Source organism: Bos javanicus, chromosome 13, assembly GCF_032452875.1.
Source record: "Bos javanicus breed banteng chromosome 13, ARS-OSU_banteng_1.0, whole genome shotgun sequence".
Classification (NCBI taxonomy): domain Eukaryota; kingdom Metazoa; phylum Chordata; class Mammalia; order Artiodactyla; family Bovidae; genus Bos; species Bos javanicus.
In genome coordinates, this window is record NC_083880.1 from 16,745,316 (window position 1) to 16,773,262 (window position 27,947).

The window sequence follows — 27,947 nt, forward strand, 5'->3', positions numbered from 1 at the left end:
CAATTTGATTTCTGGTTCCTCTGACTTTCCTAAATACACTTTGAACATTTGGAAGTTCTCAGTTCACATACTGTTGAAGCCTAGCTTGGAGAATTTTAAGCATTACTTTGCTAGCATGTGAGATGAGTGCAACTGTGCCATAGTTTGAACATTCTTTGGCATTGCCTTTCTTTGGGATTGGAATGAAAACTGACCTTTTCCAATTAACACACAGAAATCTCTTGCATTCCTATACACTAACAATGAGAAAACAGAAAGAAATTAAGGAAACAATTTCATTCACCATTGAGAAAAAAAGAATAAAATAATTAGGAATAAATCTACCTAAAGAAACAAAAGACCTATATATAGAAAACTATAAAACACTGATGAAAGAAATCAAAGAGGACACAAATAGATGGAGAAATATATCATGTTCATGGATCGGAAGAATCAATATAGTGAAAATGAGTATACTACCCTAAGCAATCTACAGATTAAATGCAATCCCTATCAAGCTACCAATGGTATTTTTCAGAGAACTAGAACAAATAATTTCACAATTTGTATGGAAATACAAAAAAAAACTTAAATAGCCAAAGCAATTTTGAGAAAGAAGAATGGAACTGGAGGAATCAATCTACCTGACTTCAGAATAGACTACAAATCTACAGTCATTAAGACAGTATGGTACTGGCACAAAGACAGAAATATAGATCAATGGAACAAAATAGAAAGCCCAGAGATAAATCCATGCACCTATAGACACCTTATCTTTGATAAAGGAGGCAAGAATACACGATGGAGAAAAGACATTCTCTTTAGCAAGTGGTACTGGGAAAACTGGTCAACCACCTGTAAAAGAATGACACTAGAACACTTTCCAACACGGTACACAGAAATAAACTCAAAATGTATTAGAGATCTAAATGTAAGACCAGAAACTATAAAACTCCTAGAGGAAAACATAGGCAAAACACTCCCTGACATAAATCACAGATAGGATCCTCTCTGATCCATCTCCCAGAGTAATGGAAATAAAAACAAAAATAAACACATGGGACCTAATTAAACTTAAAAAGTTTTGCACAACGAAGGAAACTATAAGCAAGGTGAAAAGACAGCCTTCAGAATGGGAGAAAATAATAGCAAATGAAGCAACTGACAAAGAATTAATCTCTAAAATATACAAAATTGAGCAACTCATGCAGTTCAATATCAGAAAAATAAATGACCCTATCAAAAAATGGGCCAAAGAACTAAACAGACATTTCTCCAAAGAAGACATACAGATGGCTAACAAACACATGAAAAGATACTCAACATCACTCATTATCAGAGAAATGCAAATCAAAACCACAATGAGGTACCATCTGAACTGAACTGAACTGATGGGAGATGGGGGAGAGACACAGAGGATTCCTGAGATATAGTCATGCTTCACTTATTGGCCTTTTTGGTGAACATATGGATTTTTTTTTTCTCTCTAAATGGTATGCTTGTAGTTTATATACTCTTTGTTCAGTTCAGTTCAGTCGCTCAGTCATGTCTGACTCTTTGCGACCCCATGAATCGCAGCACGCCAGGCCTCCCTGTCCATCACCAACTCCCGGAGTTCACTCAGACTCACGTCCATCGAGTCAGTGATGCCATCCAGCCATCTCATCCTCTGTCGTCCCCTTTTCCTCCCACCCCCAATCCCTCCCAGCATCAGAGTCTTTTCCAATGAGTCAACTCTTCACATGAGGTGGCCAAAGTACTCGAGCTTCAGCTTTAGCATCATTCCTTCCAAAGAAATCCCAGGGCTGATCTCCTTCAGAATGGACTGGTTTGATCTCCTTGCCGTCCAAGGGACTCTCAAGAGTCTTCTCCAACACCACAGTTCAAAAGCATCAATTCTTCGGCGCTCAGCCTTCTTCACAGTCCAAATCTCACATCCATACATGACCACTGGAAAAACCATAGCCTTGACTAGGCGAACCTTTGTTGGCAAAGTAATGTCTCTGCTTTTGATTATGCTATGTAGGTTGGTCATAACTTTCCTTCCAAGGAGTAAGCGTCTTTTAATATCATGGCTGCAGTCACCATCTGCAGTGATTTTGGAGCCCAGAAAAATAAAGTCTGACACTGTTTTCACTGTTTCCCCATCTATTTCCCATGAAGTGATGGGACCGGATGCCATGGTCTTCGTTTTCTGAATGTTGAGCTTTAAGCCAACTTTTTCACTCTCCACTTTCACTTTCATCAAGAGGCTTTTTAGTTCCTCTTCATTTTCTGCCATAAGGGTGGTGTCACCTGTATATCTGAGGTTATTGATACTCTTTGTTACATATACTATATTTTTAAAAGCTCTTTAAAGAAACCAAAATATTTTACCACCAGCTCATCACCAACCCTAGGAGCCTTACAAAATCACAGGCTAACTGAGAACTAGGTGTAGAGCTTGCCAAATTTAAATTAGACCTCCTAAAGCTTAGCATGCCAAGGATTTTTTTTTAATGTTTCACAATTCATTTCCTATTCAGAACCTTCAGGGGATAATTCACACCAGAAAACAGAGCTGTACTGATTCCTGTCAGTTAATTATACAAGTACCAGAAGACGTTATAACTGTTTTTGACAGAAATATCTCTAAGCTGTACTGTGCAGTTTCCTGAGTTAAAGTGCAATTTGTCTTACTGATTCAGGGTAAGCTTCAGAATGAATCCCTGTACTTCCAAGGGAATTTTAAGTCCTGTCTACACTTAGGATTACTGACTGAAAGACCACTGCCTCTCACAGTAGTTCTCAAACTCATCTAAAAAAAAAAAAAGAAAGAAAGAAAAGAAAAGAAATTCCATGTTTATGTGTGAAGTTTTGATTACTAATTTATTCAACAAAATGTACCAAGTGCCCAGACTTAGAGATTGAACTTATGGTTCCCAAGGAGGAAGGATGGGGAGAAGGGATAGTTAGGGCACTGAGGGTGGATGTGTACACTCTGCTGTATTTAAAATGGATAACCAACAAGGACCTACTATATAGCACAAGGAAATCTGTTCAGTGTTATATATCAGCCTGGATGGAAGGAGAGTTTGGGGGGAAATGGATACATGTGTATGTACATATGGCTGAGTCCCTCTGCTGTTCACTTGAAACTTATCCAACATTGTTCATCAGCTATACCCCAATACAAAATAATAAGTTTAAAAAAATGTAGTGAGTGTCACGACAGAGCTGTCTATCCATTCTCAAATACCCTCTTTCCTAATTCCTGAGCACACAGTTAGGCTGGACTTCACAGTGCTCCTTGCAGTTAGATGAGGCTGTCTGCCTAAGTACTAGCCAGTAAAATGTGGGAGAAAATAATGCTAGTTTCTTCTAGGCCTGGCCCATGAAACCTCCCATAAGACTCTCCACTCTCTCCTTTTTTTTTTTTTTAACTTTTTAAAATTAATTTATTTTAATTGAAGCCTAATTACTTTACAATATTGTGGTGGTTTTTGCCATACATTAACATGAATCATGCATGGGTGTACATGTGTCCCCCATCCTGAACCCCCCTTCCACCTCCCTCCCCATCCCATCCCATCCCTCAGGGTTGTCCCAGTGCACTGGCTTTGAGTGCCCTGTTTCATGCACCGAACTTGGACTGGTGATGTATTTCACATATGGTAATATACATGTTTCACAGCTATTCTCTCAAATCATCCCACCCTCACATTCTCCCATAGAGTCCAAAAGCCTGTTCTTTACATCTGTATCTCTTTTGCTGTCTCGAATATAGGGTCATCATTACCATCTTTCTAAATTCCATATATATGCTTTAATGTATAGGTGTTCTTCTTTCTGACTTACTTCACTCTGTATAATAGGCTCCAGTTTCATCCACCTCATTAGAACTGATTCAAATGCATTCTTATTAATAGCTGAGTAATATTCCATTGTGTATATGTACCACAGCTTTCTTATCCATTCATCTGCAATGGACATCTAGGTTGCTTCCATGTCCTAGCTATTGTAAACAGTGCTGCAATGAACATTGGGGTACATGTGTCTCTTTCAATTCTGGTTTCCTCAGTGTGTATACCCAGCAGTGGGATTGCTGAGTTATATGGCAGTTCCATTTCCAGTTTTTAAAGGAATCTCCACACTGTTCTGTATAGTGGCTGTACTAGTTTGCATCCCCACCAACAGTGTAAAAGGGTTCCCTTTTCTCCACACCCTGTCCAGCATTTATTGTTTGTAGACTTTTTGATAGCAGCCATTCTGCAGCCAAGAAATTAAAAGATGCTTACTCCTTGGAAGAAAAGTTATGACCAACCTAGACAGCATATTCAAAAGCAGAGACATTACTTTACCAACAAAGGTCCATCTAGTCACGGCTATGGTTTTTCCAGTGGTCATGTATGGATGCGAGAGTTGGACTGTGAAGAAGGCTGAGTGCTGAAGAATTGATGCTTTTGAACTGTGGTGTTGGAGAAGACTCTTGAGAGTCCCTTGGACTGCAAGGAGATCCAACCAGTCCATTCTGAAGGAGATTAGCCCTGGGATTTCTTTGGAAGGAATGATGCTAAAGCTGAAGCTCGAGTACTTTGGCCACCTCATGCGAAGAGTTGACTCATTGGAAAAGACTCTGATGCTGGGAGGGATTGGGGGCGGGAGGAGAAGGGGACGACAGAGGATGAGATGGCTGGATGGCATCACTGACTCTATGGACGTGAGTCTGGGTGAACTCCAGGAGATGATGATGGACAGGGAGGCCTGGCATGCTGCAATTCATGGTGTCGCAAAGAGTTGGACACAACTGAGCAACTGAACTGAACTGAACTGATTCTGCCATTCTGACCGGCATGAGATGGTACCTCATTGTGGTTTTGATTTGCATTTCTCTGATAATGAGTGATGTTGAGTATCTTTTCATGTGTTTGTTAGCCATCTGTATGTCTTCTTTGGAGAAATATCTGTTTAGTTCTTTGGCCCATTTTTTGATAGGGTCATTTATTTTTCTGGTATTGAGCTGCATGAGCTGCTCAATTTTGTATATTTTTGAGATTAATTCTTTGTCAGTTGCTTCATTTGCTATTATTTTCTCCCATTCTGAAGGCTGTCTTTTCACCTTGCATATAGTTTCCTTCGTTGTGCAAAACTTTTTAAGTTTAATTAGGTCCCATGTGTTTATTTTTGCTTTTATTTCCATTACTCTGGGAGGTGGGTCAGAGAGGATCCTGCTGTGATTTATGTCAGGGAGTGTTTTGCCTATGTTTTCCTCTAGGAGTTTTATAGTTTGATAGTTTCTGGTCTTAAAGTCAGATTTTTAATCCATTTTGAGTTTATTTTTGTGTATGGTGTTAGAAAGTGTTCTAGTTTTATTCTTTTACAGGTGGTTGACCAGTTTTCCCAGCACCACTTGCTAAAGAGAATGTCTTTTCTTCATCGTATATTCTTGCCTCCTTTGTCAAAAATAAGGTGTTCATAGGTGCGTGGATTTATCTCTGGGCTTTCTATTTTGTCTCATTGATCTATATTTCTATCTTCGTACCAGTATCATACTGTCTTGATGACTGTAGCTTTGTAGCATAGTCTAAAGTTAGGCAGGTTGATTCCTCTAGTTCCATTCATTTTTCTCAAGATTGCACTGGCTATTTGATGTTTTTTGTATTTCTGTACAAATTGTGAAATTACTTGTTCTCGGTTCAGTTCAGTTGCTCAGTTGTGTCCGATTCTTTGCAACCCCATTAACCACAGCACACCAGGCCTCCCTGTCCATCACCAACTCCTGGAGTTTACTCAAACTCATGTCCACTGAGTTGGTGATGCCATCCAACCATGTCATCCTCTGTCATCCCCTTCTCCTCCCACCTTCAATCTTTCCCAGCATCAGCATCTTTTCAAATGAGTCAGCTCTTCGCATCAGGTGGCCAAAGTATTGGAGTTTCAGCTTCAACATTAGTCCTTCCAATAAATATTCAGGACTGATCTCTGTTAGGATGGACTGGTTGGATCTCCTTGCAGTCCAAGGGACCCTCAAGAGTCTTCTCCAACACCACAGTTCAAAAGCATCAATTCTTTGGTGCTCAGCTTTCTTTACAGTCCAACTCTCACATCCATATATGACCAATGGAAAAACCATAGCCTTGACTAGACAGATCTTTGTTGGCAAAATGATGCCAAAGAAAAAATGAAGAGACAGAGACAAAGCAAAAACCAGACCCAGTTGTGGATATGACTGGTGATAGAAGCAAAGTCCGATGCTGTGAAGAGCAATATTGCATAGGAACCAGGAATATTTGGTCCATGAATCAAGGCAAGTTGGAAGGGGTCAAACAGGAGATGGCAAGAGTGAACGTTGAAATTTTAGGATTCAGTGAACTAACATGGACTGGAATGGGTGAATTTAACTCAGACAACCATTATATCTACTATTGCGGAAAAGAATCCCTTAGAAGAAATGGAGTAACCATCATAGTCAACAAGAGTCTGAAATGCAGTACTTTGATGTAATCTCAAAAACGACAGAATGATCTCTGTTTGTTTCCAAGGCAAACCATTCAATGTCACAGTAATCCAAGCCTATGCCTCAAACAGTAATGCTGAAGAAGTTGAAGTTGAATGGTTCTATGAACACCTACAAGACCTTTTAGAACTAACACCCAAAAAAGATGTCCTTTTCATTATAGGGAACTGGAATGCAAAAGTAGAAAGTCAAGAAACACCGGGAGTAACAGGCAAATTTGGCCTTGGAGTACAGAATGAAGCAGGGCAAAGGCTAATAGAGTTTTTGCCAAAAGAATGCACTGGTCATAGCAAACACCCTCTTCCAACAACACAAGAGAAGACTCTACACATGGACATAACCAGATGGTCAACACTGAAATCAGATTGATTATATTCTTTGCAGCCAAAGATGGAGAAGCTCTATTGTCAGCAAAAACAATATCAGGAACTGGCTCAGATCATGAACTCCTTATTACCAAATTCAGACTTAAATTGAAGAAAGTAGGGAAAATCACTAGACCATTCAGGTATGACCTAAATCAAATCTCTAACGATTATTTGTTCTAGTTCTGTGAAAAATACCATAGATAGCTTGATAGGGATTGCATTGAATCTGTATATTGCTTTGCGTAGTATACACATTTTCACTATACTGATTCTTCCCATCCATGAACATGGTATATTTCTCCATCTATTTATGTCATCTTTGATTTCTTTCATCAGTGTTTTATAGTTTTCTATATATAAGTCTTTTGTTTCTTTAGGCAGATTTATTCCTAAGTATTTTATTCTTTTCATTGCAATGGTGAATGGAATTATTCCTTAATTTCTCTGTTTTCTCATTGTTAGTGTATAGGAATACAAGGGATTTCTGTGTATTAATTTTATATCCTGCAAGTTTACTATATTCATTAATTAGCTCTAGGAATTTTCTGGTGGTATCTTTAGGGTTTTCTATGTAGAGGATCATGTCATCTGCAAATAGTGAGAGTTTTACTTCTTATTTTCCAATCTGGATTCCTTTTGTTTCTTTTTCTTCTCTTATTGCTGTGACCAAAACTTCCAAAACTATGTTGAATAGTAGTGATGAGAGTGGGCACCCTTGTCTTATTCCTGACTTTAGTGGGAATGCTTTCAGTTTCTCCATTGAGGATAATGTTTGCTATGGGTTTATCATATGTGGCTTTTTATTATGTTGGGGTATGTTCCTTCTATACCTGCTTTCTGGAGGGTTTTTTTTTTTAATCATAAATGGATGTTGAATTTTGTCAAAGGCTGTCTCTGCATCTATTGAGATAATCATATGGTTTTTATCTTTCAATTTGTTAATATGGTGTATTGCAATTTGTTAATGTGATTGATGTGCAAATATTGAAGAATCCTTGCATCCCTGGGATAAAGCCCACTTGGTCATGATATATGATCTTTTTAATATGTTGCTGGATTCTGTTTCTAGAATTTTGTTGAGGATTTTTGCATCTATATTCATCAGTGATATTGGCCTGTAGTTCTTTCTTTGTGGCATCTTTGTCTGGCTTTGGCATTAGGGTGATGGTGGCCTCATAGAATGAGTTTGGAAGTTTACCTTCCTCTGCAATTTTCTGGAAGAGTTTGAGTAAGATGTGTGTTAGCTCTTTAAATTTTGGGTAGAATTCACCTGTGAAGCCATCTGATCCTGGGCTTTTGTTTGTTGGAAGATTTTTTTATTACAGTTTCAATTTCTGTGCTTGTGATGGGTCTGTTAAGATTTTCTATTTCTTCCTGGCTCAGTTTTGGAAGGTTATACTTTTCTAAGAATTCGTCCATTTCTTCCAAGTTGTCCATTTTATTGGCATATAGTTGCTGATAGTAGTCTCATTATCTTTTGTATTTCTGTGTTGTCTGTTGTGATTTCTCCATTTTCATTTCTAATTTTGTTGATTTGATTCTTCTCCTTTCTTCTTGATGGGTCTGACTAATGGTTTGCCTATTTTATTTATCTTCTCAAAGAACCAGCTTTTAGTTTTGTTGATTTTTGCTATAGTCTCCTTTGTTTCTTTTTCATTTATTTCTGCCCTAATTTTTATGAATTCTTTCCTTCTACTAACCCTGGGTTCTTAATTTCTTCTTTTTTTAGTTGCTTTAGGTGTAAAGTTAGGTTATTTATTTGATTTTTCTCTTGTTTTTTGAGGTAAGCTTGTATTGCTATGAACCTTCCCCTTAGCACTGCTTTTACTGAATCCCATAGGTTTTGGTTGTTGTGTTTTCATTTTCATTTGTTTCCATGAATATTTTGATTTCTTTTTTGATTTCTCCTATGATTTGTTGGTTATTCAGAAGCACGTTGTTTAACCTTCATATGCTTGTGTTTTCAATAGTTTTTTTTTTTTTTTCTGTAGTTGACATCTAATCTTACTGCATTGTGATCAGAAAAGATGCTTGAAATGATTTCAAATTTTTTGAATTTACCAAGGCTAGATATATGGCCCAATGGCACCCCACTCCAGTACTCTTGCCTGGAAAATCCCATGGGCAGAGGAGCCTGGTAGGCTTCAGTCCATGGGGTTGCGAAGAGTTGGACACGACTGAGCGACTTCACTTTCACTTTTCACTTTAATGCACTGGAGAGGGAAATGGCAACCCACTCCAGTGTTCTTGCCTGGAGAGTCCCAGGGACGGGGAAGCCTGGTGGGCTGCCATCTATGGGGTTGCACAGAGTCGGACACGACTGAAGCGACTTCGCAACAGCAGCAGATATATGGCCCAGGATGTGATCTATCCTGGAGAATGTTCTGTGTGTACTTGAGAAAAAGGTGAAATTCATTGTTTTGGGGTGAAATGTCCTATAGATATCAATTAGGTCTAACTGGTCCATTGTATCATTTAAACTTTGTGTTTCCTTGCTAATTTTCTATTTGGTTGATCTATGCATAGATATGAGTGGAGTATTAAAGCCTCCCACTATTATTGTGTTACTGTTAATTTACCCTTTCATGCTGCTGCTGCTGCTGCTGCTAAGTCGCTTCAGTCGTGCCCGACTCTGTGTGACCCCATAGACGGCAGCCCACCAGGCTCCTCCATCCCTGGGATTCTCTAGGCAATAATACTGGAGTGGGTTGCCATTTCCTTCTCCAATGCATGAAAGTGAAAAGTGAAAGAGAAGTCACTCAGTCATTGTTAGCATTTGCCTTACATATTGCTGTGCTCCTATGTTGGGTACATATATATTTAAAATTGTTTCTTGGATTAATCATTTGATCATTATGTAGTGTCCTTCTTTGTCTCTTTTCATGGCCTTTATTTCAAAGTCTATTTTATCTGATATGATTATTGCTACTCCTGCTTTCTTCTGGTCTCCATTTGCATGAAATATCTTTTTCCAGCCCTTCACTTTCAGTCTGTATGTGTCCCTTGGTTTGAGGTGGGTCTCTTGTAGACAGCATATATAGGGGTCTTGTTTTTGTATCCATTCAGCCAGTCTTTGTCTTTTGGTTGGGACTTTCAACCCACTTATATTTAAGGTAATTATTGCTAAGTATGATCCTGTTGCCATTTACTTTGTTGTTTTGGGTTCAAGTTTATAAACCTTTTCTGTGTTTCCTGTCTAGAGAAGATCATTTAGCATTTGTTGAAAAGCTGGTATGGTAGTGCTGAATCCTCTTAGCTTTTGCTTGTCTGTAAAGCTTTTGATTTCTCCTTCATATCTGAATGAAATCATTGCTGGGTATAGTTATCTGGGTTGTAGGTTTTTCTCTTTCATCACTTTAAGTATGTCCTGCCATTCCCTTCTGGCCTGAAGAGTTTCTATTGAAAGATCAACTGCTATCCTTATGGGGATCCCCTTGTGTGTTATTTGTTGCTTTTCTGTTGCTGCTTTTAATATTTGCTGCTTGTGTTTGATCTTCATTAATTTGATTAATATGTGTCTTGAGGTGTTTGGCCTTGGGTTTATCCTGTTTGATACTCTCTGGGTTTCTTGGTCTTGGGTGGCTATTTCCTTCCCCATTTTAGGGGTTTTCAACTATTATTTCCTCATGTATTTCCTCGTGCCCTTTTGTCTTCTTCTTCTGGGACTCCTATGATTTAAATATTGGGGCTTTTAACATTGTCCCAGAGGTCTCTGTTTTATTTATTTCCACCATTCTATCTTCCACCTCACTTATCCTATCTTCTGTCTCAGTTATTCTACTTTTGGTTCGCTCCAGAGTGCTTTTGATCTCAGTTATTGCATTATTCATTATTGACTCTTTTTTATTTCTTCTAGGTCCTTGTTAAACATTTCTTGCATCTTCTTAATCCCTGTCTCTAGTCTATTTATCTGTAACTCCATTTTGTTTTCAAGATTTTGGATCATCTTAGCTATCATTATTCTGAATTCTTTTTCAGGTAGACTCCCTATCTCCTCCTCTTTCGTTTGGTTTGGTGGGCATTTATCATGTTCCTTTACCTGCTGAATATTTATCTGCCTTTTCATCTTGTTTATGTTGCTGTGTTTGGGGTGGCCTTTCTGTAGGCTGGAAGTTTGTGGTTCCCCTTTATTGTGGAGCTTGTTCCCTGTGGGTGGGGTTGGACTAGTGGTTTGTCAAGGTTTCCTGGTTAGGGAAGCTTGTGTCAGTGTTCTGATGGGTGTAACTGGATCTCTTCACTCTGAAGTGCAATGAAGCGTCCAGTAGTGAGTTTTGGGGGTGTCTATGGGCTTAGTATGGCTTTGGGCAGCCGATATTTTAAGGTTCAGGGCTGTGTTCCTGCATTGCTGGAGAATTAGCTTGGTATGCCTTGCTCTGGAACTTGTTGGCTCTTAGGTGGAGCTTGGTTTCAGTGTAGGCATGGAGGCTTTTGGATGAGCTCTTGTCGATTAATGTTCCCTTGAGTCAGGAGTTGTCTAGTGTTCTCAAGTTTTGAATTTAAGCCTCCTGCCTCTGGCTTTCAGTCTTATTCTTGCAGTAGACTCAAGACTTCTCCATCCATACAGCACAGATGATGAAATATCTAGGTTAATGATGAAAGATTATCTATAGTGAGGGACACCCAGATAGGTTCACAGAGTTACATGGAGAAGAGAAGAGGGAGGAGGGAGATAGAGGAAACGAGGAGGAGAAGAGGGGGAATCAAAAGGGGAGAGAGCAATCTAGGTATTAATCAAATCGCTCTGTGCTCTCCACAGTCTGGAACACTCAGAGAGGTTCATGTAGTTACACAGATAAGAGAAGAGGGAGGAAGGAGATAGAGGTGACCAGGAGGAGAAGACGGGGAGTCAAAAGGGGAGAGACCAATCTAGCCAGTAAACAGTTCTGTAAGTGTTCTCTACATCCCAGAACACCCAGAGAGATTCACAGAGTTAAGTAGAAAAGAGGAGGAGGAGGAGGGAGGAGATAAAGGTGACCTGGGGAAGAAAAGGGAGAGTCAAAAGGGGAGAGAGCAATCAGGCCAGTAATCACACCCCTAAGTGAAAATGGATACTGAAGATTAGATTCTTAAAGGTACAAAATTTATAACAAATACAATAAATCAAAGATTAAAAATCTAGGATAGAGGTTAGACTCTCAAAAATACAATATTAAAAAATACAAAACAAAATCAATCACAAAGATTATTAAAATATATATATATATGAAATTTACTTTAAAATAGGGTTTTTTTTTAGCAAGGTAAAATAGTAGGTTATAAAAATGAAAAGTAAAGGAACAATAAAGAACTGAAAAATAAAAAATTTAAAAAATTAAGAAATGATAGTAAAAATATATCTAGGAATTTCTCTGGAGATATTGTGGGCAATGTGAGGTCAGTTCAGTTTCAGATAGTTCCTTGTTCCAGCTTGTACATCTTCTCAAAGTGTATAGGCCCCTTCCAATGCTTAGTCAATGTTAACTACAGGGTTTTAATCTGTTGCACCTGTCACTTCCAGAGCAGTTCACTCTTCTTAGTTTATTTTGGCTTCCTCTGTTTGCAAGTCTCTTCAGTGTCTAATTTCCACGCTGACACAAGGGGATGAAGGTGGTCATTTATTTAGGCTAACTTGTTCAGTTGTGTTGTGGGGAGGGAGGTACACTGCAAACAAATATCACTAGCATGTGTGGGGAGTGCTCACGGTGTATGGACCACACTGGGTTTGCCCCAGCTCAACATTGCATGTGCTTTCCTGATCTACACTGTTCAGGCTCCAGGTTTCTCTGCAGGGCATTGTCCAAAGCGGGCCCTGTGTTTCAAGTACTTCCCAGGTCTAAGCCACTCAGGTTCAGGTTCTCAGGTATTCTGCAAGGGCACAGACTCAGTCGGGTGTGTGTTTTGTGCCCTTCCTAGGTCTGAGCAGCTCAGGCAACCAGGTGCTTGGGGAGCACACTGTCCCAGATGGGGTGTGTGTCTTATCACCTCCCCGGTCCTGGCCACTCAGTTTCCTGGGTGTGCTGCAAGAGCGCCTTCTCAGGTGAGCCATGCGTCTCCCCTCTGGAGAGCTGATCTCAGACTGTGACCTTCTGGTGGATGTCAACTGTCCAGGATTCCAGGAAGACTTGGTTAGCAACTGGGAGCCTGCTCACAGTTTGGTGGAGGATTCCGGTCTCTGGGGCTGAGACTGCCCCTTGCCTTCCGACTCTGGCTGTCGCCTGCCTGCTGCTCTGCCTCCAGCAGTGGGGAGGGGCCTGTATGCAGCCAGCTAGCTCTCCTTTGCTGTTCACTCAATCCTTTGTTCTGTGAGCTGGCCAGGCTGCACGTTAGCTTAGAGCCTTTCATGGGAAAGTTTTTTTTTTTTTCCCCTCTCTGGCTATCCCACAGTTTGGGTTGCTGTCTCATGTTAGCTCCCTCAGATTGTCCTCAGGGCATTCAGGCCCCATCCTTAACCCTAAGCATGCAGCCCACGCCTCCCTGTTCAGCCCCTGCTCGCTGGTGGCAAATGAGAGTGTCTGGGCTACTTCTCTGCTGGGAGTATTCTGTGTTGTTGTTGTTGTTTTTTTTTTTCTCCCAGTTATGTTGCCTTCTGAGATTCCAAAAGTCCCCACAGACCCACCAGTGAGAGGGTTTCCTGCTGTGGAAATTTCTCCTCTTTCATGACTCCCTTCCTGGGACTGGTCTCCATCCCTAACTCTTTTGTCTCTCTTTTTGTCTTTTATATTTTATCTTACTTCCTTTCGAAGAGAATGGGCGCCTTTCTGGGTGCCTGGTGTCCTCTGCCAGCATTCAGAAGTTGTTTTGTGGAAGTTGCTCAGCATTTAAATGATCTTTTGATGAATTTGTTGGGGAGAAAGTGGTCTCCCCATCCTATTCCTCTGCCATCTTGGGACCGCCCCCCTCCACTCTCTTCTTTCTGTCTATCATGACATTTGCATCTACCAAAATCACACATTGAATATGGCAGTGCCTCTACTGGCCTGGTTCTTTGGATACTGCATGGAGCGGAATTCTCCAGCCAACCAACTCTCCATCAGGAACATACATTTTGTAGAGTTACCATATGATCCTGCAATCCCACTCATGGGCGTATTTCCAGACAAAACCATAATTCGAAAAGATACATGGGAATTTGCCTGGTGGTCCAGTGGCTAAGACTCAGCCCTCTCCAATGTGGGGGATTGTAGTTCGATCCCTGAGCAGGAAGCTGGATCCCATATGCTGTAATGAAGGGTCCCACCTGCTGCAACAGAGACCTGGTGCAGCCAAATAAATATATTTTAACAAGATACATGCACCCTATGTTAGCAACACTATTCACAATAGCCCAGACATGAAAACAACCTAAATAGCCATCAACAGAGGAATGGATAAAAAAGATGTGGTACATATGTAAAATGGAATGTTAGCCATAAAAAAAAAAGAATGAAATAATGCCACTTGCAGCAACATGCAACTAGAGATTATCATACTAAGCAGTCAGAAATAGAAAGACATACCTTATGATATCAGTTATATGGGAAATCTAAAATATGACACAAACTTATCTATAAAACAGACTCACAGACATAGAGAACAGACTTATGGTGGACAAGGGAGGGCAGTAGAGGGATAAATTGGGTATTTGCAGTTAGCAGATGCAAACTACTATATAAAAGATTGAAAAGCAACAAGGTCCTACTGTGGAGCACAGGGAACTATATTCAATATCCAGTGATAAACCATAATGGAAAAGAATGGAAAAAAAGAATATATATATATATGTATACCTGAATCACTTTGCTGTACAGCAGAAAATAACACAACATTGTAAGCCAACTGTACTTCAATTTTTAAAAAAAGAACATACATTTTGAACTTAACATGAGCCAAAAAAAAATCAAGTTGTATTATGTTGGCACTTAGAGATCTTCTCTTACAATAGTGCATTGACTAAATAACACAAGGACCCACCCTAAACAAAGCAGACACTGGTTTTCTGTGCGCATGGAGCCTACAGTCTGGTAAAGCAAACACAAGCATGTACAGTGAGTGATCACATTCAGTGCTTTGTAGAGGAGGAGGAGGAGGAGAAAGGGATTTGTGAGGAAGAACAAGAGGGAAAGATTTAAATAGGAGATCAAGTAGGAAGTGATACGGAGTCTTGATGAGCAAGTAGGCATTTATCAGATTTGTTTTAAAAAGAGAAGAAGAGTTTGCCCACCAAAATGAAGACCAATCGTGAAGCTACTGGAGTGGAAAAGAGGGTGGCACACTGATGAATCTGGAAGAAGGTCAGTGTGGCTGGAGCTTGAGTTAAAAGATACAATCGGAAAAAAAAAGAATACAATCGGGGCCACAACGTGTAGTGGCTTCTAGGTGGTGTTAAGCTAATGCTGTTTCTCATTGCAATGGGAAGTTACTCCAAGTTCTAAGCGTGGGAGTAATGAGATCAGATTTATATGCATATATAAAAGCTCCTTGGACAGTGAGGAGATCAAAACAGTCAATCCTAAAGGAAATCAACCCTGAATACTCATTGGAAGGACTGATGCTGAAGCCGAAGCTCCAATTCATTAGCCACATGATGCGAACATCCGACTCATTGGAAAAGACCCTGATGCTGGGAAAGATTGAAGGCAGAAGGAGAAGAGGGTGACAGAGGATGAAATAGTTGGATGGCATCACCGATTCAATGGGCATGAACTTGAGCAAACTCTGGGAGATGCTGAGGGACAGGGAGGCCTGGGGTGCTGTAGTCCATGAGGTTTCAAAGAGTCAGACATGACTTAGCGATTAAACAACAATAAAAGCTTGCTCCATGTGATATAGGGACAATAGTCTGGAGTGGAGAGGAATAAAACTTGGAAATCAGACAGGAAACACTTGCCCAGATAGAGGGGAGGCAACTGTAAAGACAGGAAAAATAAACTTGGATTATATGTTGCTGCTGCTGCTAAGTCACTTCAGTCGTGTCCGACTCTGTGCGACCCCATAGACGGCAGCCCACCAGGCTCCCCCGTCTCTGGGATTCTCCAGGCAAGAACACTGGAGTGGGTTGCCATTTCCTTCTCCAATGCATGAAAGTGAAAAGTGAGAGTGAAGTCGCTCAGTCGTGCCCGACTCTTAGCACCCCACGGACTGCAGCCTACCAGGCTCCTCCACCCATGGGATTTTCCAGGCAAGAGTACTGGAGTGGGTTGCCAGTGCCTTCTCTGGGACTATATGTTAGAGATGGGATTTACAGGATTTGGTGACAGACTACAGTCAAAGCACAGAAGAGAGACACCAAGAGCAAGTCCCAAGCTTCTGGCATGAGCAGATAGTAGGGATCATTACTTAAACTGGGAAAAGAGGAGGTCTGGGGTGAGAAAGCAAGATGAGCAGGTGGTAATGTTCATAATAGTCAGCATGTGATCCTGGAGATTAAAGATTTGGGGTGAAAATTTGAAAACTGGTCCTAGAGATCTGATGGACAATATAGCACCTACAGTTAAAAACATGGTGTTCTCAGTTGGCTCATGTAGTTAAACATTTGCTAAGCAGGTAGGTCTTGTGTTTTGTTCTTAAAACGACATCAAAACCAACCAAATCAACAAACAAAAATGATGACTGAGAAGCAAGAAGGAAGTTTTGGAGGTGATGTTTATTGCTTTGATGATGGTAATGGTTTCAAAGGTGTAGGCATATGTCCATGCTGATTAAGTTATAGACATTAAATGTGTCCCTACTGCTTTATAATGCCATTCCATCATTTCCCAAGTTTCCATACATACACAGGTCCCTCCAGTGGCTGTCTTCTTTGTTCCTTCTCTCTCTCTCTCCCTCCCTTCTTTCTTCCTTGCCTCCCCCTCTCTCTATACACACACACACTTTCATAAATGTGTCTCGATGTCTAGTTTCACCATTATCATCCCTTGCCCAGCCGTGTCCTTCTTTTAACTTTGTCTCGCCATTCTTGGCCTGAAAATGCACGTACATGTGGGGATGGACAGAATGCCTGATACCACGGAGGTGCTCAGTGAATGTGTGGAACGGACAGTTGGGTGGGTGAACTATTAAATCCTTCAGCGCCATCTGTTAGAAATGATTACTCTTTATGGACTTGTGAAATATATGGTGCCTGCGGTTTTTAAACTTCACTCATATATCTTTTCAAAGGGCGTTCATTTTACCTCCAAGAAAATAAAAGTTACACCATTTTGCATGTTCAACGCGTATTCGTCTCTTTCAACTTTATGACTGTCATCTCATCAAAGCAACTGTTCCAATCCCTTGTTCATTCTACTTCGTAGTTGCAAGTACAAGTAATTAACTGTGATTAAATCATCAAACCTAAAATGAATATCTCCCCGCTAGCATGAAACATCCTCATTAATCTTATACTAAGTCAACCAACCATTTGCATATTGTACTAGAAAAGTGCTGCTAAAAAGAATTCTAGTTCCTCATCTGCCTTGGCATTGATGAATGAATAGCCTTCCTAATAGTGATCCCTGGGGTGTCTGGACCCTCAGCTGAACATACTGTTATTAGCCTTGCACAGAGCTATCTATTAGTGTCACGGCACTTGTATTAACCAGGGTTCTCTGCATAAGGAGAACCCACAGGATGTGTACAAATATACAGGAAGAGATTTATTATGAGAGATTGGATCATGAGATTGGAGAGGCTGACAAGTCACACAACCAACAAAAGAGAAGGAAAGCCTCTGGTGCACAGCTGGCCCTCAGACAACACAGGTGTGAATGTCATGGGTTCAAATATAAACAGAGATTTTCAGTAATAAATACTACAGTACTATTTACAGGATCCCGGTTGGTGGAATACATGGATGGCGCAGCACAGAAATGGAGGACTCACACATATAGAGGTGAGTTACACGCGGATTTTCAACTGAAAATGAAAGAGGGGCTATGAAATCACACTGCTGGCCAGAAGTGAAGCCGGCGTTTGGACCCAGGCAATCTGACCCCACAGCCCATTGCCTTCAACGGGGAAGAATTTGCTATTCAATACATGGACCTAGGATAAGTGATTATCCATAGAAAAGTGTAAGTAGTTCCCAGCCTCACATCATACACAAAAATTAATTGCAGATGAAAATTCTTTTCAACTTTCAAGAGCAAATAGTAGAATATTTGTCTGTCTTAAGAGTAAAAAAGGGATTAAACACATCACAAGATACAGCAAGCCATAAAGGAAAAAAAGCACATATAGACATGAATTTGAGGGACTTCCCTGGTGGTTTGGCGGTCAGGATTTTGCCTTCCAGTGCAGGGGGTGCAGGTTCGATCTCTGGTCGGGGAGCTAGGACCCCACATGCCTCACAGCCAGAAAACCAGAACATAAAACAGAAGAAGTATTGTAACAAATTCAATAAAGACTTTAAAAATGGTCCACATCAAAAATCTTTAAAAAAAAAAAAACAACCTATTTACATTAAAAGATAAGTGAAAGATAAGTCACACACTGGAAGAAAGTGTACAGCCACCAGAGATTTCTTATATATTACAAATAAACAACTCATACAAACAAATAAGAGAGACTCTCGAATCAGTAGAAACTAGAACAAGGATTGAACAGGCTATTCACAGAGAGGAGAATCAAATGGTAAAAGTAGGAAAACATGCTTAACCTCTCTACTAAGGAGGAGAGAACTGATTTTAAAATATAAAATAGCATTTCACATCAGACTGGCCCAAAGAATTTAAGCAGACAAGTACTGGTGAGTATCTGAGGAAATAGGAACCCTTAGACATTGTTCGAAAGAGTGTAAATGCACACTGCTGTATTTAAAATGAATAATCGACAAGGACCTACTGTACCACACAGGGAACTCTGCTCAGTGTTCCGTGGAAGCCCGGATGGGAGGGGAGTCTGGGGGAGAATGGATACATGTATGTGTATGGCCGAGTCCCTTTGCTGCTCACCTGAAATTACCACAATATTGTTAAGCAGCAAATCCCATGGACAGAGGAGCCTGGTAGGCTGCAGTCCATGGGGTCCCTAAGAGTCGGACACGACTGAGCGACTTCACTTTCACTTTTCACTTTCATGCACTGGAGAAGGAAATGGCAGCCCACTCCATTGTTCTTGCCTGGACAATCCCAGGGACGGGGGAGCCTGGTGGGCTGCCATCTATGGGGTCACACAGAGTCGGACACGACTGAAGTGACTTAGCAGCTACACCTCAATACAGAATAAAAATGTTAAAAAAAGTAATTTTAAGGGTATAAATTGGTAAAATTATTGAGGAGGGTAATTTGCATTAAAGGTGCTGTGACTTAGGTGGTCAGATATAACTCTAGATAACTAAATCTCACTGTCAACACTTGTCGAAGTTTCTAAACTATATGTGGAAATAATCCTACCATTTTCTGAGGACGTGGGTGCCGGCTGTTGCACCTGCATTATTTCATTTAAAAGAGTGTGCATGCTAAGTTGCTTCCATCGTGTCTGACTCTTTGCAACCCTGTGGACTGCAGCCCATCAGCTCCTCTGTCCATGGGATTCTCCAGGCAAGAATAGTGAAGTGGGTTGCCTTGCTCTCCTCCAGGGGATCTTCCCACCCCAGGGATTGAACCCCTGTCTCCTATGTCTCCTGCATTGGTAGGCAGGTTCTTTACCACTAACGACACCTGGGAAGCCGCTTTAAAAGGGTGATCACTGTGTTATTGCACAATTTAGGTTTCTTATTGCATCCAGACATTCCGAGTTAATTGACTCTGCAATTATAATTTTAGACACTAGAGGGAGACTTATGCTAACGTTATTTCACAGGTTCAGGCTCAAAAGAACACTGAGATTCCACTGTGGAAACTGCCTCTTAGAGATGCCCTAAAAAGTAAACTGGAGACTGGACTAGAACACAATTCTGACACTTAAAAGAATAATCTTAGGATGGTGTTTGATATAAGTATCTTCTAAAGTCTTTTCAGTTCTAACATGTTGTTTTTCAGTTGCTCAGCCGTGTCCGACTCTTTGTGACCCCATGGACTACAGCACGCCAGGCTTCCCTGTCCTTCACCATCTCCTGGAGCTTGCTCAAACTCATGTCCATTGAGTTGGTGATACTGTCCAGCCATCTCATCTTCTATCGTCCCCTTCTCTTTCCCAGACTTCAGTCTTTCCCAGCATCAGGGTCTTCTCTAATGAGTTGGCTCTTCACATCAGGTGGCCTAAGTATTGGAGCTTCAGCATCAGTCCTTCCAGTGAATATTCAGGATTTCCTAGGATTGACTGGTTTGATCTTCTTGCAGTCCAAGGGACTCTCAGGTGTCTTCTCCAATACCACAATTCAAAAGCATCAATACTTTGACCCTCAGCCTTCTTTATATTCCAAGTCTCGTATCCATACATGACTACTGGAAAAACCATAGCTTTATATGCACATTTGCTGGCAAAGTAATGTCTCTGCTTTTTATTATGCTGTCTAGGTTTGTCATAGCTTTTCTTCCAAGGAGCAAGCGTCTTTTTATTTCGTGGCTGCAGTCCCCATCTGCTGTGATTTTCTAAATCAAGGATCTTCTGAAATGTACGTTTGAAGTCCACACCATGCTTCAGACTTTGCTGTTTTACAAACCAATCTCCACTTCAAAGGGCACAGTTCTCTTTAATGCTTTTTCTCCACTTTGAAAAATGTGAACAGGCCCCCAACAAATGGTCAAGCAGCCCTGGAAGATGGCCCCTGGCCATGCCAGCTCTAGGCAGCAAACGTGCCTGACCTGGAATGCCACTGAGCTGAAGTCATCGTTCCAGCCAGAGGGTCTCCTTGGCAACAGATGCCTTAGATGCTGGGGCTGTCGCTGTTCCCAGGGGCTCCGTGGGGAGCATGGGCAGTCTGAGAAAGTAGCTGGTACTCCTGCAATGTCAATTCAGAGCCTAGTGCCCCCAGGAATAGCATTCTTTGCTCCCCACCCCACCCAGAATCTTGCAAATGCCCTTTTGGAAAAGCTGGATGAAAACCTGAGTCACCTATTAGAGGTGGTTCAGAAGACACCAGGCAGATTCCGTCTTCCAAAAATTCTGCCTTCCTACTCAACCAGTTAAACATTTCACTATTAAACATCTTTTTTGTTTGTTATTTTTACTGAGCTATAACTGACATAAAATATTGTATCCATGTTAGGGACTTCCCTAGGTGACAGTGGCTAAGACGCTGCACTCCCAGTGCAGCATACCCAGGTTTGATCCCTAATTAGGGAACTAGATCCCACATACTTCAACTAAGACATCCTTCATGCCGCAACTAAGACCTGGGGCAGCCAAATAAATATTTTCAAAAAACAAACATTATACCCATGTTATTTAAGCAGCGTGACAACTTGACACGTGTGTATACTGGAAACTCATGTGATCACCACAATGAATTTAGCTAGCTTCAAGGATCAGAAAGTTTTCGAGAGCTCCGGGACTGAGATGCCAATGGCACTGGAGAATTAACATTTAGTTATCTTCAGTATGTTAAGTGAAGACCTGCCAGAAAGAGTACAGGCAAAGCCCAGGGACGGGCTACAGGGGATGGGGGTGGGGGGGTAGGACACAGACGAGAAGAACAGCTTGTGAAAGCCCAAGAAAAAGCCAAACACAGAATTATCCAGTGCACAGACTTGCCAGAAGGAAAACGACTGCCCAGAACAAGCAGATCTGCTCTGTACCCACACGTACATGTGGAAAATGGAATCCACTGTCATAGAATTTGGCACCAAAGGGGCCTTTTCATCTAAACTTTATGCAGGAATCTGAGTAAGTCCTCCATCTGTTACCTGCCTCCATTTCCCTGGTCACACTCTTGCTCCCTAATAACCGCAAAGATTTTGCCTTTAACTAACCTTGACAAGGGCTTCCCTGGTGGCTCAGCAATAAACAGTCCACCTGCCAATGCAGGAAACACAAGAGACCCAGGTTTGATCCCTGGGTCAGGAAGATCCCCTGGAGGAGGGCATGGCAATCTGGGAGAATCCCTGTGGACAGAGGAGCCTGGTGGGCTGCAGTCCATCGGGTCACAAAGAGTTGGACATGACTGAAGCGCCTGAGCAGACATGCATGCCACCTTGGCAAAAAAAAAAAAAAAAAGGAGTAAAATTCTGTATTTTTTTATTCTTACTACTAAAACTGTGACCATAATAGCTGAAAATTGTCTCTAGGCTATCAGATCTATGGGTACTTTTTATCAGAAAGTTTGTCTTTTTTTTTTTTTCCTTGCATCTGTAACCTAGTATCTTCTTTTCTTCATATGTACCTTTATGTTCTATTTCTCATCATAAAGAGAACAAAATCATGAAGACTTTCCTCAGTACCCTTCATGTCACATGCATCTGTTGGTCTAGAAACTGTACTCAGGAAAAAGTTAATATTTGTGCCTTTTTTTCCAACACCCCCTTCCAGCATTTGTTATTTGTAGACTTTGTAATGATGGCCACTCTGATGAGTATGAGGTAACACCCCATTGTAGTTTTCATTTGCATTTCTCTCATAATTAATGATGTTGAGCATCTTTTCATGTGCCTACCAGCTACCTGTATGTCTTCTTTGAAGAGATGTCTATTTAGATCTTCTGCCCATTTTTTGATTAGGTTATTTCTTTGATACTGAACTGTATGAGTTGTTTGTATATTTTGGAAATTAAGCCTTTATTGGTTTTGTCATTTGAAAATATTTTCTCCCAGTTCATAGACTGTGTTTTCAGTTTCTTTATGGTTTCCCTTGCTGTGCAAAAGCTTTTAAGTTTAATTAGGTCCCATTTATTTATTTTTCCTTTATTTTCCATTACTCTAGGAGTTGAGACAGATCCCAAAAATATTGCTGCAATTTATGTCAAAGAAAGTTCTGCCTGTTTTCCTCCTGGAGTTTTATAGTATGTTCATTTATTCTTGATATAAGCAATTATTGAGCATGAACCATGCCCCAGGCATAGGGGACACAAAAATAAATTCACCTAATTCAGCCGTGGCTATAGAGAGAAATACCAACGGCAGTCCAGCGCCCTTGGGTACAATCCTAAGAGGTACACAGATAAAAATCACCCTGCATTCTATATGAAACATTCATATGGTAGCTTCCTCAAGTTCCCTCAAGTCCCTAGCATGGGGAGCAGCACTTTCTCTCTGGCTGTCAAACAGCTCGTCTAAGATCCACCAGTGCCAGCCGTAAGCTGGGGGAGACCCAGGAACTCTTGGTCCAGGGACACTGAGTGGCTCTGAGCGGCAGCACAGTAGTAATGGAAACCTGGCTGCTAAGCTAGGCTCTGGGTAGAAGATGGTAGAATCGTGCTACTTCAGTCCTGGTGTAAAGTGTGCATGCTCAAACCTCTGCCCTCCTTTCCTGATTTCTGAGTGGCAGGCATCACCGAGACTGAGTCTGGCCATGTTTGGCTGGTAGCAAATTCCTCAGTGTTTATTTGATGACAGTATCATTGAGAAGTCTGACTCCCGCCCTACCCTGCCTCTGAGTGTTTACCATCTGCAAATTGCTGGAAACAAAATGTTCTAGCACAGAGGTGCGTGATCTCTGTAGGCAAGACAGCAACCCTCAGGGGTGAGCCCGGCTTGATGGCTCCCTGGCAGGGCAGATAAAACATGAAATACAAAAGCAGTAGTGAGAGACGAGAGAGAGAGGAGGGGAAGGAGCTGGAGGGAGGGACGAAAGGAAGGGTGAATGTGGTCAGGATATAATGTTGTTGTTGCTCACTTGCTCAGTCATGTCCAACGCTTTGTGACCCCATGAACTGCAGCATGCCAGGCTTCCCTGTGCTTCATCGTCTCCTGGAGTTTGCTCAAATTCATGTCCATTGAGTCAGTCATGTTATCTATCTATAGATAGATATAGGGAATGTGCAGAAACCCAGCAAAAAGTTGCCCCAGCTCCTTTATGGAGTCTCAAGTGCAAAATCACTCTTAACTCTGAGAAAGATCAAAAACGGAAAGAGTGATTACTTCCTCTCTGCTTTTGATTTTTTTTTTCTTTTTTGCCACACCACCAGGCATGCCACATCTTAATTCCCCTTCCACTGCAGGGCCTGAGGGTTCAGTCCTTGCCCCCTGCAGTGAAAGCGCAGAGTCCTAAACACTGGACCACCAGGGAATTCCAGTTCCTTTGAAATTTTACTTTCACTCTTCCTTTGAAATTCTAAATCCTCTTTTGTTGTTGTTGCTGTTGTTTTGGTTTGGGGTTTGATTTTTTTTTTTTTTTCTTCCCTTTGGTACAGAGGGGTTGCCAGAGTGTCCTAAGTGGGACAAAGGAACACAGAGGTAGAAACCTGAGCCAGGCTATTATCTTTGTGCCCTTGGTGGTTACTACAATGTTTCACTTTATTAGGCATGAATGAGAAAAGGAAGGAAGGAGATAAGACTTGGCTTTTTTCTGTTGTTGCAGTTTCTGTGTTCTTGCAATAACTTCCTACTGCAAAAAGTGTGTGTGTGTGTGTGTGTGTATTTACTTTACTGTTTTATTTATATATGTACACTATATAATACATATTACTAATTTAGTCACTAAGTCGTGTCTGACTCTGCAACTCCATGAACTCTAGCCCACCAGACTCCTCTGTCCATAGGATTCTCCAGGCAAGAATACTAGAGTGGATTACCATTACCGCCTCCAGGGGTCTTCCCAACCCAGGGATCAAACCCACACCTCCTACACTGGCAGGTGTGTTCTTTATCACCGAGCCACCAGGGAAGCCCTTCCCACTGACACTGGTATATAGAATACATTCAGAATATAACGACACTGGTATAAAGAATAATATAGATTGTAATTCTGGACTTGAGTCTCTAGAGGGGGGCAGAGAAACACGAGAAAAGGTGCAGTTATTGCCACCACACACAGTGCTGTCAGACTTAATCAGGGAATGGATTTATTTCACAGACCAGGCAAGATTAGAAGTCAGAAAGGTCAGTTTTGCCTTCCCCTTAATTTGAAAAGTGAACCCCACCTTTAGTCAGCACGTGTGCGTGTGTTAGTTGCTCAGTCGTGTCCGACTCTTTGCAACCCCATAGACTGTAGCCCACCAGGCTCCTGTCTATGGAATTTTCCAGACAAGAATACTGGAGTGGGTAGCCATTTCCTTGTCCAGGGGATCTTTCCGACCCAGGGACTGAAGTATAATCTATACATTTTTAAAGAATTAGTAAGAAAAAAGCTGCATACTCACAGGGCAACACAGAATTGCTGCATCTATATCACGAAAGGGCTGTCAGGTCATCTGGTCAACCCTCTCAGCGGCTGCTGTGCAGCAGCAGGAGAACATGTAGGAACCAGAGTTCGGGGCCAGCTCGCTCTAGTTATGCAACCCTCACTGAGTTATTTGTCTTCTTAGAAATCCAATTTTTCATCATCAAAAGGGTAAGAGACATTGTTTCTGCCTTGGTTTCTTGCTGTAAAAACTGATAAAAGGAAAACTTCATTCATAAAACAACAAAGAACTACCTGGATATTGATCCAATTATTACTATGACCCATGTGTTCAAGCCGTGAGTTGTCTACTTAATCCTGTTCTTAAAGGGCCCCGGTGAGAGTCCACAGACCGTAAATTCTATAATAGAAGGGAAGGAACTAGGGCTGCTCCTCTTAGCATCTAACATGGTACCTGGTAAACAGTACATAATTTTAATTTCTTATTTGAAAAAGTAAATACACTTATATGCAGGTAAACTATACAATTTAATGTCTAGGTCTTTTCTCCTTCTTCTTCTTATGAAAGGGAGCACTATTAGTGACTACTCCAGGAAACAGAACCAAGGCAGGTCTATCCTGGGCCAAGTGGACATGAGACACATGGTCACTCTACTTATGTGACACTTACTATGAGGTGGGCACTGCCCTGAACATAATACAGTATGAACTCACTTAACTTCATAGTAATCCAGCTGAAGTTGGTACAATGATCAACCATATTCAGCAAATGTTTAATGAGTAGCTTCTACATGTCCCAAGTCTTCTAGAGTCTGAGAACACATCAAAAGACAACAACCACAAAAACAATGGTGTGTCCTTTATGTGTGATCAATCACTCCAGTCGTGTCTGACTCTTTGCAACCCTATGGACTATAGCCTTCAAGGCTCCTCTGCCCATGGAATTTTCCCAGGCAAGAATACTGGGTTGCTGGAGTGGGTTGCTATTTCCTTCTCCAGGGGATCTTCCAGACCCAGGGACTGAACCCATGTCTCCTGTGGCTCCTGCATTGCCGCTGGATTCTTTTCTGCTGAGCCACTGGGGAAGTCCCCTGTCCTTTGTGGGTGGGAGTAAGCAATAAATGTAATCAATAAACAAATTACATGCACACCAAGAGGTGACAGTGCTGTGGATAAAAGAAAGAGATTTGGGGAGTGTTGAATGAGGACATTTGGGCACAGAAATACCATACACGTGGCCGCAATTCCACCTAAGGTGATCTGTCTCCAGTTGTTGCTTTTAACTTTGTCTCTGTTTTCTCTTTCAGTTCTGATGTGCCGCTAACCTTGTACTACATTCAAATTCATTTCCTCCGTAAGCAGTAGAGAGGAGCACACAAAATCTAGCCACCCTTTCTGGACATCAACTCAGTAGCCTCCATGCACACCAGACACTGGCCACCTCTGATGACTTGCTTTGGGTCACAGCTAAGTTCACACAGCATTTGGGGCCCCTGTAATTGCCTGCTTGCCTTGTAGGAATGAAGGCTCTGCCTCAAGAGCTCTCTGTTTGTAGGTTTGGGGGAATGGCCAGATAAACCCACCAGATAGGAGGAAACACATAACCCCCCGAGGATAAGGGCTAGGTTTTTGGACCTCTCAACTGCTTAAACTAATTCTGGCCTCTGAGTAGTGCTGAGCCATGGAAACCACATGATGCTCAACTTCCTCTGCATGCCCCGCACCTCCCCACCCTGCTCTCCGTCTCCTGTTGAGTCCTTGCCCTTCCTCATCTTGTGACTCTGGCAGAACTCCAGGGTGCTTATTCAACCTGTCTCCAGATGCCCTGGGCCAAGAAAGAAAGAAAGGGTAAGAACAGGCTCCAGGGCAAAGCTAGCTGCCAAGAGTACTGTCAATAGCCCAACCGAGGCCAGGCAGTGAGCACAAAGGAACCTTTAAAAGTGAGCGTCACCCCCAGAAGGAGCTTGAGCACTTTCTCAGCCTTCCATGGTGAGCTGTGCCCCCCACCAGGCTTCACACCATCTAGTAAGCAAATCAGAGCAAATGTTTTGAGGGCCTACGTGCAAGGCACTGTGTTCACAGTTATTTACTTTTGTGGACACCATAGCATTCATGCAGATCTCTTCCTCTAGGCTTTCTCTTCATACCTACAAAGTGAAGGAGTTTAAGCTGACAGTCTCCAGAGAGGCAGCAATGATAGTCTGGCCACTTCTTTGCCAGCCTGTGAGCAAACTGAATTCAGGGACGGAGCCCCCTTCCATTTCTTTTCCTCCCCCCAGCTTCTAGCACAAGCCCTGATGTGTGGGAGATGCCAGGTAAATGTCTGTGGAACAAATCAACTTCTGAAATAAGGTTCTTCAAGAAGGTCTCCAAGACCAGCCAAAAGCCAACTCATGTGCTGCTGCAGATGCAGGAGAGAGCACATCCTTACTGTTGGACAGCTGGGCGTGTAAAGCTGTGAACCTTTACTACAGAACATCAACTGATATCTCCAAACACTTCAAATTCTAAAAGTATCTATGAATTCACAAACTGTAAGACATACAACCCTTTCTTTAAAAACAGGCCTCATTTTTTGAAGAATTACTAAGCTAGAGGAGTCATATTCCCTTATCTCAAAACTTACTACATAGCTACAATCATAAATCTGTGTGGTACTAGCATCCAGATAGATATAGAGATCAATAAAGCAGAATGGAGAATTCAGACACAAGCCTTTCATTAGTGGCCTCTTATTTTCAACAAAGGAGTCAAGGTCAATGAAGAAGTCAATGAAGTCAATGAAGAAAGAACAGAGCTTTTTAATAACTGGCATTGGGAACCACTGTATATCCCAACATAGAAAAGAATTAATCAGAACTCCCTACCTCACACCATACACAAAAATTAACTCAAAATGGATCAAGGATCTAAATGAAAGAAATAGTTTAATTTATAGTTTATAGTTTAATAAAATTTAGAAAGAAATATGAGAGTAAATCTTCATGACCCTGAGTTAGGTAATGATTTCT

General features: G+C 41.5%; 1 protein-coding gene and 1 long non-coding RNA gene across 3 annotated transcripts in view; both read right to left on the reverse strand.

Moving 5' to 3' along the window:
* The window catches only part of PFKFB3 (6-phosphofructo-2-kinase/fructose-2,6-biphosphatase 3), a 273,656-nt gene that overhangs the window by 30,327 nt on the left and 215,382 nt on the right, over nucleotides 1-27,947 (reverse strand). The window lies entirely within an intron of this gene.
* On the reverse strand, nucleotides 7,609-27,854 carry LOC133258977 (uncharacterized). Its single transcript, XR_009740221.1, has 2 exons — nucleotides 24,956-27,854; nucleotides 7,609-21,853 (listed from the first exon to the last, which is right to left on the reverse strand). It is a non-coding gene; the product is annotated as an uncharacterized LOC133258977 (long non-coding RNA).